At 37.4% G+C, this 12,157-nt stretch overlaps 1 pseudogene; it reads right to left on the bottom strand.

The window, feature by feature from the left end:
• Window positions 1–9,088: 9,088 nt before the first annotated feature.
• On the bottom strand, window positions 9,089–11,269 carry LOC104660919 (annotated as a pseudogene).
• Between the last annotated feature and the right edge of the window lie 888 nt (window positions 11,270–12,157).

The following is a 12,157-nucleotide window of genomic DNA, read 5'->3' as shown; positions in this document are numbered from 1 at the left end:
TAAAAATCCAATCCACTGCTGATGGCCACCTAGGTTGATTCCATGTCTTTGCTATTGTGAATAGTGCTGTGATGAACATGCATGTGTGTATATCTTTTTGGTAGAAAGATTTGTTTTCTTTCGGGTATATATCCAGTAATGGAATTGCTGTGTCAAATCGTAGTTCTGTTTTAAATTCTTTTGAAAAATCTCCAGATTACCTTCCAAAGTGGCTGAACTAATTTATATTCCTACCAATGCCATTAAAAATGGCATTCTGCTCTCAGTTACAAGTCTAGGAAAATGTCTGCAGCTTTTCCTGGTATCTTTCCCTTACAGTGTCTCCAAGCCTCTCCCCAAGTTAGCTCCAGGGCCTAGGGGAAACAAAGTGTTCTCCCTTGGCCTGGGTTGCTCAGATCCCCAGTGGAAAGGTGAGTCATGGAGGAAGGCTCTCTGCCTCTCTTACCTACTGGGGATTCACTCATTTTTACCAGTCCGATGCTATCATGGGGGCTCTTTGCCAGTGTTCTCCTCTCCGGGATCTGGGGTGTCCTTCATAATTAATTCTGATGGATTCTTGTTTTTCTTTGTGAATTAAAGCTCACAAAGTTGATCTTTGTGTAGTATCTTGCTATTTTTCAAGTAGCCTAGGTGTGCTAAAAGCCTCTAATCTACCATCTTGGAGCAAAACCCTGTCAACTCTTGAGACTCTTGATTATTGATTATTATGGCCTAATTTTTAAACCAGGTTAACTTTTGTCTACCACTTAGTATGAATCAAGGTTAAAACTTCAACAATTTTTTTATTGCACAAAGATCTAGTCATGGAGATACACACCAGGACAAGTGTTTAAAGAATAAGAATTATCTCAAATGTTCAAACTAGGTCATAAAAGTATTATGAAATAGTTAATTATCTAACGCATTTTTTAGTTAGGTTTCAACATTTTTCTAGTACTGTGCTAAAGTTCTGAAGGAGATACAAAAGTCACATAAGGCCTTGTCATTATGTAACTTACAGTTTACTTTTGAGTACAAAATTGTTATGTGTGTATACATGTGTGCATGTGTAGATATAACACAAGTGGCCCATGTTAAATGAGGTATGCTCATTTCAAATGTAAGCAGCTCAGAGAAGGAAGACAGCATTGGAAGTTTAAATGATCATGAAAATTTTAGACTTTGGATGGATGACGGAGGAGAGAAAGGGAATTCTAGGATGTGAAAACAATATGAAAGGAAGGAACTCTATGACCTAATTGTCAACTCAGTAGGAGGCATGCTCACCTAGATGGCTCAGATTTAAAAATCAAGCCAAATTGAACATACTAGCTTTTTTCTGAAACCCTCTTCTTCTGTGTTTCGTAATTCAGCAGGACCCTAATATTTACCTAATTTGTTAGCCTGCCCAGCTAGGAGTCATCCTAAACTCTCCCATTCCTACTACTTCTATTCTGTCATTCTTTCTCTGTTCTGGGGCTGCTTTTTGAGAGCTCCCAGGATGCTCATTACCTCAAGGACTGGAATAAGTTCAAGATTGTTACTGACCTCACCTCCTACTAATTTAAATTCTTCTCTCTTATTATCACCCTTCGAGAGGCTTTGCCCTTGAATTTCTCATCTTGGACTAATGTTTTCAAATTCGTTAACTGATTTAGATTGACTACCCAACTCTAATCAGGCACTTCCTTGAGTTAAAACTTCTGGTTTAATTTCCTAGTTTCCTCACAAGACAGTTCATCTCTGTTCAGCCAGAATACCTAGGATACCAGAAACTGGTTAGTCTCGGTTTCTTAATCCTCTCTTGTTTATTCCTACTCTGTCTGCCTTAGTTTAGGAGTTCATAATCTTTTGCCTGATGTGGTAGTTTGAGCTAATATGTTCAACAAGTGTTCATTCTCTCTTTCCTCACCCTATGGGTAGAGAATCCTACTGTGTCCTATAGACACTGAGCTTGGCCGTGAGACTGGCTGGTGGCAGGTGGATAGAAGGGATACTATGCTAGCTCTGAGTAGAGGCTTTAGGAGATATTGCCTGTTTCTTCCCACTCCACTACCTCCCTGCACTCCTGCCATCCACCAGTAGAAGAACAGAGAAGACACTGCTCCTTCATCATGAATTTTGAAATGGAAAACCCATGGAGCACACAGGAGTCTGCCTATGTAGTGTGGAGCCAAGCCAAGCCTGGCCCAACCCAGCCAAGCTAAAACCGACCGTGACTGACCCACAGACCTGTCAGTAAGAAGCAAATGTTTGCTGTTGTAAACCACTAAGATTTTGAATTGTTTAATAAAACCTGACTATATTCCTGAAATTTTATAAAACTTCATACCTCATCTTCCCAGTCTTACCTTCCTCCCATCTACCCTTCACATTAGATTAAATACAAATTCTTCAATAGCTCCAATAGCTCCAATGTCCCACAGGATAAACATCCAAAATGGAATAAGAGACCCTTACTTGCCCACTCTCACCTCTATTTCTGTCTTGCATTTTCAGCTCTAGTTATACCTACCTACCTAATGTTCCTGTAATTCACAATGCTTTCTCTTAGTGTCCTCTTCTGCAAATGCAGTCAACTGTTTCAAATACCTTTGCCCAGACCCCCTCCCTCTCCCACCTGATGGATGGGCTGATGAAGGGCTGATGAAGCCCTTTCCCCTGCAAAACTTACAAGATTTAAGTGTTGCCACTTCTGGAGGGCCTTCCCCCATTCCTCTAAACTCTCAAAACTATTTGCCTAATTCCAAGAGAACAGACTTTGTTTTGAAATAGATTATTTTTATACCTCCTTTTCAAAAAAGCTTGATTGTGAACTATTTCCTGATAGCAAGTTGGTCTTTTCATCTTTTTATTCTCAGGACTTAACATTTGTTTCATGCATATTTTAGATACTCAATAAATGATGCTGTGGATATTTAGCTGATTTTGAAATTTAATCTGCTTAATGTTCTTCTACCTGGTTAAACCACTTTCACTTAAGATACACATACCATGAATTTGGATTACCTTCTCTGTCACCAAGGTGTTACTTCTGGAACTATACTTGAAACATTAAGTGGACACAACCATGTAAGCAATGCCCTGATCAACAAATAAAGCATTCCCAGCATCCTTCTTCTCTTACCAATTGCTACAAACACTTCCCAGAGAATAAGTATTTTTCTGACTCCATAGATCAGTTTTGCCTGATACTTTAAAACAGTATGTAAATGGAAATAGAGGGTATGCCCACTTTCATGCCTGGCTTTTTTCTTACTCAACATTGTAATTTGTAAGATTTATTCAAATTATTGTGTATAGCAGTAGATCATTTTTATTGCTGTATAGTACTCCCTAGTATAAATATATCATAATTTTTCCATTACACTGTTAATAGTTATTTAGGTTGTTGCCAGTTTTGGGCTCTTATGAATAAAGGTGTCACAAACACATTTTTATACATGTCTTTTGGTGCACATATGTGAATTTCTGCTGAGTAAAAACCTAGGAATTGAATTTATGGTTCATAGGGCATTTTATGTGTTCACCTATGGTAGATACTTCTAGACTTTTCTCCAAAGTGACTGTACCAAGAGTTCCTCTTGTTTTGTATACTTGCCAGCTCCTTGTCTTGTCAGTCTTTTTACTTGTAATCATTTGGGTGGACATGTCGTGTCATTAATTTGCATTTCCCTGATGACTAATGACATTGAGCACTTAAAAAAATATGTGGCTTTTTCATTTTTTTTTTAACCATTTTGATATCTTCTTTTGTGAAATCTCATTTTTCTTTGGGTTATTGTTTTCTTATTTGTTTATATGAATTCTCTGAAACCAATTTGTTGGTATTTTGATATACCATTTTTTTTTTTTTTTTTTGCTTCTACCTTCCCAAGACAGATTGGTCTGTAATTTTCCTTTTTTATTATATCCATGTCAGCTTTTAGTGAAGGATATCCTGGTCTCATAAAATGAGTTGGAAAGTGTTCTCTCTTTTTATATTTTTTGGAAAGTTTAATGTAAGGGTGGTGTTATTTCTAATTTCTTCTCTAGGAGTCAGTGAACATAGTACACGAGCAGATGAGCCCTGGAATCAGAGTGCACGGACTGAATCCTCACTTGGCTACTTTCTTATCATGTCAACCTTGGGAAAGATACACAATCTATTTCTGCCTCAGCTTTCTCATCTATAAAATGGGGATAATAAAAATATTTACTTTCTGAAATCTTTGTCAGGATCTTTGAGTCACATGTAGAATTCTCACTACCATTTCTGGCACACAATAGGAGTTCAATAATTATTATTTATCCATCTATTGAATATTTTTGCATACAGTGCAGTCTTATTGAAGCTGAAGCCATGTCCTTCTTATGGTGTTGGTTCAACAATAAACATTCCATGGGTTGAGGAAGTAAGTGGAACCTTTCAAAGCAATGCCAAAATCAAATTCTTCTTTATACTTGGCCTTTCCTCAGGGATATTTTTTTTCTTTTCCTTTTTCTCTATTTTGTGAAATGTCAGGGAAGAGACATAAGAAGCTTTCTGTGGAAATAGTACCCAGAGAAAGACATGGATCTTAGTCATGGTATTTTTTTGGGGTTTTGGCAATGTCCTAGGTGGGTGTGGGTCCACATGGCAAATATTCCAGTGGTTAGAGGGGAGTTTGGACTTTTGATTTTTACTGCCTGGTAACTAACCTCAGAGATCTTTGGTTTTTCTTTTTAACAAAAGGAAGTCCAGTCTTCCCAGGGTGCGGTTTGAATTCCTGATTTGGTGGTTGTTCCGGGCTCTGAACATTCTATGCAGTTTTAAAACAATAATAGTTATTGCTATGCAAATGTCCCCCCCCCCCCTTTTAGCCTTTGTGTCATTAAAATGCCACTCAAGTGGAATGTTTGTTTTCAACTGGCTTATATCTCAGATTTAAGATACGTGGATCTCTGATGAACTCTGAAACAATTAATACTACATCTTCATCAGAAAAGCCACAGAAATTAGGGTTAAACAGGTCTTCTTGTGGTTTTCTCTTATCTTTTTCCAGCTTTACTGGTTTCTCTGTCTGTTCTCCCTATGTCTTCTCTCAGTCTGCTATTCTGAGTTTGAAATGAATTATCCCTTCCAGACCTCCCCTATCTATCCCCACCCCAACATATGCACATTCCTCCTCTTGCACAGTTCCTGACCTATAGTCCTTCATATAAGCGAGGAAAAAATAGAAAGATAACAACACTTCTGTGGATTCGCGTAGCTCCCATGTGTCTGGTCTCCTGAGGAGAAATCGCTCCACTCAATAAATCCCATGATCCAGCCACAGAAATCTTTGCCATTTCAAAGAATAATTTTCATGATTCTGTGCTTTTGCTTAACCTCAGTTGTTCAAAATTCTAATCATCTTTCATAGGACATTCATCAAATGTCACCTTATTTGTGATGTCATTCTGATGTCAGAATGGGATTTTTCCTTTGGGTTCTTTTTGCATTTTGTTTATGCCCCTATTGTAATATTCCTATCAAATCCCAATTCAAAATCCTGGGTGTGCAAGCAATGTGATTTTGTTTTTCTGTCACTAATTTGTATTTTTTGTGGTTAAATCATAGATATTTCCTTCCTCCACTTCCAGAGATTTCATCTAAGTATGGATGTGCTAGACACAGAATCAATAGCCCCAATTCTTCACCTTTCTCTTTACTGAATAACTTTGGACAAGGCTATTCTGAGCTCTTGACTCCAGATTCAGCCACGGAACTTAGTGGGATATTAGCAAGCATATATGTCAATGGGATATTAGCAGGTGTAATGTGATTAGAGGTTTGAAACCTATGCAGATTTGGATATGCCGACCTTTGTACCTTCACTGGCACCATAAGAGAAACAAGCCTCAACTAGTCCACCAGTCCTAGAAAATGGGTGAGAGACATGTCCAGCAGAATTTACCCCCCATCACATCAGCCTCGATCAGCTAACTCCCAGCAAACCTGCAGACACATTTGCTAAATAGCTATTATTTTAAGACACTGAGTTTGGGATAGTTTGTTAATGCAGCATTTTTCTAGCAAGAGCTAGCATCTAACATGTGTAGATTTGGGGCAAGGTAATAGTATTTTAATAAGACTTTTATATTGTTTGATACATCTTTGTTCCATCTTCTTTTTGCTCATCAATCCACTGAATTGGCTGTTATGTTTTTCTCATATTGACCAATAGGTCTTTAGCGCTCACTTCTCTCTCTCAGCAACTTCTGTTATTTTCACATGCCTCACTGGAGCATGGAACACTCAGGCTGTCTGGGACCGGTCTGTTATAAGTTAGTTACCCCGCTCTCTGAAGACCCTATCAGCTCCCTGGGATTCACATGAGAACTGAGACATAGCTTCCTCCATATTTAAGCTGATTGCGTATCTGAGGTGTCCATTGTTTTCTCTCCCTTTCCTAAGAGTCAGCCCAGGGCAGTTATGGGTAGAGGGTAATAAATAAGGCCCCTTATCAGAGAAACCACCTAAGTGTAGATTTTTGTCACTTCTTCAACTCTTTTCTGTCCCAGCCCTTAAACCCTTTATCTTTTTTGGGGGCAGGAAAACTAATTCTAACCGATTATGTATTATTTTGAATCTGTTGTTTATGATGCAAAATTTGGGTCTCAAGTCCTTCAGAGCTTTGACTTAGAAGTCTAGAATTTGGCCCCTTTTTTTGATACAATTAATATGGTAAAGTCTTGTTGCCTGAATGGGGGTAGGTTATGGGGTAAAAGAATTCTTGGACAAAAACGAAGCATATGTTAATATTGAAAAATAATTCTGTCACACATTCTATTGCCAAAAAGAAGTAGAATCACTAATGACTTATGCCTTCAATTCAGGCCTGTGTCCTGAATTTGCAACTTATGTGTCAAATGCTTACTTAAGACCTCCTCTTGGATGTCCTGCAGAGATCTCAAGGTCAATATGTCTAAAATGGAACACATCCTTTTGCCTTGATCTAACCATTCTCCAGGATTCCTTATCTCAATAGCTGGTATTATCATCCACCCAATTGTCTGGAAAGACCTCTGGGAAACCTCCCTGACTTGTACCTTTTCTTTATAGCTTATATCCCATCATCAATTTACATCCTACATTTCTTTCTCTCTATTCGCTCTGTCCAGGCTAATGGAATCCATCATCATCTCCTACCTGGGGTACTGTGACAGTCTCTTAAACAGTCTCTCCAATTCCAGTCTTTCTTCCCTCTAATCAATTCTCCATGCTGTAGCCATCTTCTAACAATAAAACCAGGTCATGTCAGGCCTGTACTAAAAGTCTATCTATAACTTTCCATTGCATTTAAGATAGAATTCGAAACCCTTGATATGGCATGTAAGGCCCTGTCTGGCCTAGACCTTGCCTATGTATTCAGCCTCATTTCTTGCCACTCCTACCCTAGATCTTTTTGCTTGCATCAGACTTCCTTCCATATCTTGAATGAGCTATGCCCTTTCCATGTGTCCAGGTTTCTGCTCAAATCCTTTCTTTCCTAAAAGAGTCTTCTCCATCTACTCCACCTGTTCCCTGCCGCTGACACCACACCTACTTTTTCCTGGCTAATTCCCATAGTTCAATTTAAATAGTATGTTCTTTAGGATGCCTCTCCTGACTTTATCTGTCTTCTGTGATATACTTGCATATCATCCTGTTAATTTCCAAAGCTCTCATCAAACTTCTAATTTTCTTTTCATTTAAATAAACTTTTAATTGAAGTACAGCATCACACAAAAATGTGAACAAATCATGAGTGTGTGTATATATATATATATATATATAGAGAGAGAGAGAGAGAGAGAGAGAGAGAGAGAGAGAGATGAATTTTCACAAAATGTGCACACACATGTTATCACCTATGCAGATAAAAAAATATAATATTACCAGCACTCCAAAAACCCCTTTGTTCCCTCTTCCAGTAATAAGCTCCTTCAAGATAACCAATATCTTGACTTCTAGCGCCACAGATTAGTTTGTATTTTGTTGAACTTCACTTAAATGAAACCATACAGTCTGTATTTCTTGGGATCTTCTTTGACTCAATATTATGTTTGTAAAATTCATGGTGTGAATGGCAGTGGTCTTTCTTTCCTGTTTCTTTGAATGAGTATACCGCGATGTGTTTAATCCATTCTAATCTTCATTGTCATTTATAATTTCTGGCTATCATGACTGCTGCTGCTGTAATGAACATTCTTTTATGCTTGTATCTGCTTTTATTTCTGAAAGATTTATGTATTTCTATTAGGTGTATTTCTGGGAGTAAATTTGCAGGGTCATGGGTAGGCATATGTTCAGTGTTAGTAGACACTGTCAGGCAGTTTCCTAAATGGGTTCTAGTAATTTAAACTCCCACCAGCCCCATGAATATATATACCCACTATGTGTCTACAGAAATTAAAAATTAAAAATTAAATAAATAAAAAATAAACTCCCACCATGAGTGTATGAAAATTTTAATGACTTTGCATTCTTGTCAACATTTGGTATTTCCAATATTTTATTTATTCATTCTGATGTGTGTATAGTAGTATCTTCATTGTGTTTTTATAAATTGCATCTCCATAATGGTGACTAATGAGGATGAATGTCTTTTTATTGGCTATTTATATATCAGCCATTTATATATCTTCTTTTGTAAAATTCCTGTTCAAGTCTTTGCTCACTTTGTTATTGGGCTGCCTCCCCCACCACACTCCATTGATATGTTAGAGGTTTGTTTTATATTCTTTTTGTAATATATTTTGTATATTTGTCTGTTGTTGAATATGTGTGCATTGCAAATACCATATCCTAGTCTTTGGCTTACCTTTGACAGAACCTTCTGAAGAACAGAAGTTCTCAATTTTAATAAGGTGTAATTTGTCAAGATTTTTCTTTGTGGATTTTCTGTCTTATTTAAGAAATTGTTATCTACCCCCAAATCATGACTTTATTCTCTTGTTTTTTTTCCTAGAAGCTTATTGTTTTATACTATTCATGTAAAAGTGATTTTTGTGTATGTTATGAGTACATCAAGATATGTATCTTTAATATCCAGTTTATTGAAAAGACCATCCTTACCATGTGTTAATTTTATCATAAATCAGGTATATATTTGTTTCTTTTTTTTAACTTTAAACAAATTTTTGTTACACAAAGATAGTCACATAATTGGATATTTCTCTACTTTGTACACAATTATTCTCACTCTCCACAGAATGGCTGCTTAACTTCTCATCTGGTAGTGGCAAGCACTAAAATCCTCATTTTTAACAGAACAGTAGTAAAAATGCCTCAGTGATTTAAGTTGAAAGCAGTACATTAGTACATGGCTCTTTTACCCAGTATCAGGAATGTATAAATGTCTTTTTATTCAAAAATACAAACTAAATTATCTGTGGGCATGGACAATGACAGCAGTAAACCATTATATATTTTGTCAACTGAAACCAGTACCTGATGGTTTTTGTGATTTCTTTAACATCAGCCAGCCTTTTCTTCATTTTCTCCAAGTGTCTTCTCTGAAGTTATTGGTGAGGAACACTTCCTTGGGCTTCCTGTCACAGTTTATTAATAAAGATAAAGCACTGCTCTAGGAGTTAGGACATGCCACCTCCCATACCACCTCCCATTCCATCCATTGCATGCATTCCAGAATCCTTCTCTTCTTTAGGAATTTCTGTGACTACAACTTCTGCTGTAATTAACAGAGAGGCCACACCAGAAGCATCCAATAAAGCAATTCTCACAACCTTTGTTGGGTCAGTAATTCCTTTTTCCAGCATATTCACAAAATCTCCGACCATAGCATCATAACCAACTTCTGAGGAACTTTGCATAATTTTCTCAACTATCAAAGATACTTCAACACCTGCTTTCTTAGCAATGGTCATTGCTAGAATTTTGAGTGTTCTTTTGATAATTTCTATACCAATATTTTGATCTTCATTAGCTGGAGTCAATGAGTCCAAGGCTGAATTGCACCAAAGCAGGGCACAACCCCCTCCCAAAACAATGCCTTCTTCAACAACTGCTCTTGTCGCATTAAGGGCATCTGTAACTCCATCTTTCTTTTCATTCACTTCAGCATCACTTGTCTCACCAACCTTCAGCACAGCTACTCCATCTGAAAGTTTTGCCAGCGGTTCATTCAGGTTTTCTTTTTCATATTCACTAGTTGTGACATCTAACTGCTCAATGATTTTTTGAACACATTTTTGAATTTGAGCCTTGTCACCTTTTCCTTTTAAGAGCATGACATCGTCTTTGGTCACAATGACCTCTCCAACTTTTCCTAACTCATGAGGCTGAACGTCTTCAAGATTTAGGGTCAACCCCTCTTCTCCAAACACTGCACCACCAGTAGCAATAGCCATATCTTTAAGCTGGTTGTTTCTATTGCCACCAAACCCTAGAGCCATGACTGCCACAACCTGAAGACCAACTTTTAACCTATTCAAGACGAGTGTACTTAGAGCTTCTCCATTAACGTCTTCAGTGATTATGACCAAAGGCTTACAGTGAGCACTGGCAATTTCAAGAGCAGGTACAATGGACTGGACACTAGAAATTTTCTTTTCACTCAGCAGAATATAGGCATCCTGGAATTCACATTTCTGATCTTTTGATGTATTAGTTAAGTATGGAGAAATATATCCTCAATCAACCTTCATGCCTGCAATAATTTCTAATTCATCATTCAGCGTTTTTCCATTCTTTACTGTGATGATACCCTTTCTTCCAACGTTTTTCATTGCATCAGAGATGATATTGCCAATTTCTTTGTCTCCATTCATAGAAATTGTAGCAATCCGTGCAGGTTTAGACTGGTTTTTAAGTTCAGCTCTTATAGCATCAACAGCTAACATCACACCTCTCCTGATTTCCACTGGATTAGCACCTTTGCTAATCTTCTCTAAGCCTTCCTTGGCAATAGAGTGTGCCAGTGCAGTAACAGTGGTAGTGCCATCCACAGCTTCTTTATTTGTGCTATTGGCAACATCTTGAACAAGTTTAGCTCCAGTATTTTTGTATTTATCCTTTAAGTCACACTATCTTTTGTGACTGCTTTGCAACAGTCACACCATCTTTTGTTACTTTAGGACTTCCCCAGCTCTGCTCAATAATCACTGTTCTTCCCTTTGGCCCCATTGTAACAGCTACAGCATTGGCTAAAAGGTCTATACCTTGAAGCATTAAGACTCAGGCATCTGCACCAAAATTATCTTTGGCATAAGCCCAAGTGAGATGAGGAGCCAGTACCCTGGACACCGGTCTCATCTGGCGAAAGACTGTAGGTAAACGAAGCATTTCTGCCGGGCGGCAACAAGGCAGTGCGTTTGGTGAGGCAGGTGGTCGGCGGTCAGTGAGGGAAGTATATATTTGTTTCTGAGCTATGTCTTTTGTTTCATTGTCCTATTTGCCTAATAACTAATTAAAAGTCCTTTCTTCTACTTTGAACTACATGTTTTATAAAGGCTGGAGCGGCATGTATTTCTTATTATTACTGTATTCTTATTTATTATAATAGTGCCTTACACCTTGGTTAGGACTTACTACAGTTTGCTGAACATTGAATTAATAGCCATCTTTCATAAACAGTTTAAATGATAAAATATTGAATAGAAGTGCTGAAAGTTGGCAACTTTGTCTTTTTCTGATCTTACTGGAAAAGCTTTCAGCTTTTCACCATTGAGGGTGATGTTAGCTGTGGGCTTGTCCTATATGTCTTTTATTATATTGAGGTACCTTCCTTCTACACATAACTTACTGACAGTTTTTAACATAAAAGGATTATGAATTTTGTCAAATGCTTTCTCTGCATGGCTGAGATAATCATATAATTTTTGTATTTTATTCTGTTAATGCGGTGTATCACATTTATTGACTTGAGTATGTTCAATCATCCTTGTTAGGATGGGAATAAATCTTACTTGATCGTGAAATATTACTTTTTAAATGTGCTATTGAACTTGGTTTGCTAGTATTCTTATGAGGATTTTTGCATCTGTGTTTATCAGGGATATTTGGTCTGTGATTTTCTTTTCTTGCAATGCCCTTTTCTGGCTTTGGCATCAGGGTGAAACTGGTCTCATAAAACGTATTTGGAAGTGTTCCCACCTTTTCAAGTTTTAAAGGGAGTTTAAGAAGAAACTTTATTAGTTTTTCTTTAAATGTTTGGAAGAATTTGCCATGAGG

This window comes from Rhinopithecus roxellana, chromosome 2, assembly GCF_007565055.1.
Source record: "Rhinopithecus roxellana isolate Shanxi Qingling chromosome 2, ASM756505v1, whole genome shotgun sequence".
NCBI classification, from domain to species: domain Eukaryota; kingdom Metazoa; phylum Chordata; class Mammalia; order Primates; family Cercopithecidae; genus Rhinopithecus; species Rhinopithecus roxellana.
The sequence above is the reverse complement of the archived record's forward strand: the minus strand, read 5'-3'. Positions and strand labels throughout refer to the sequence as shown.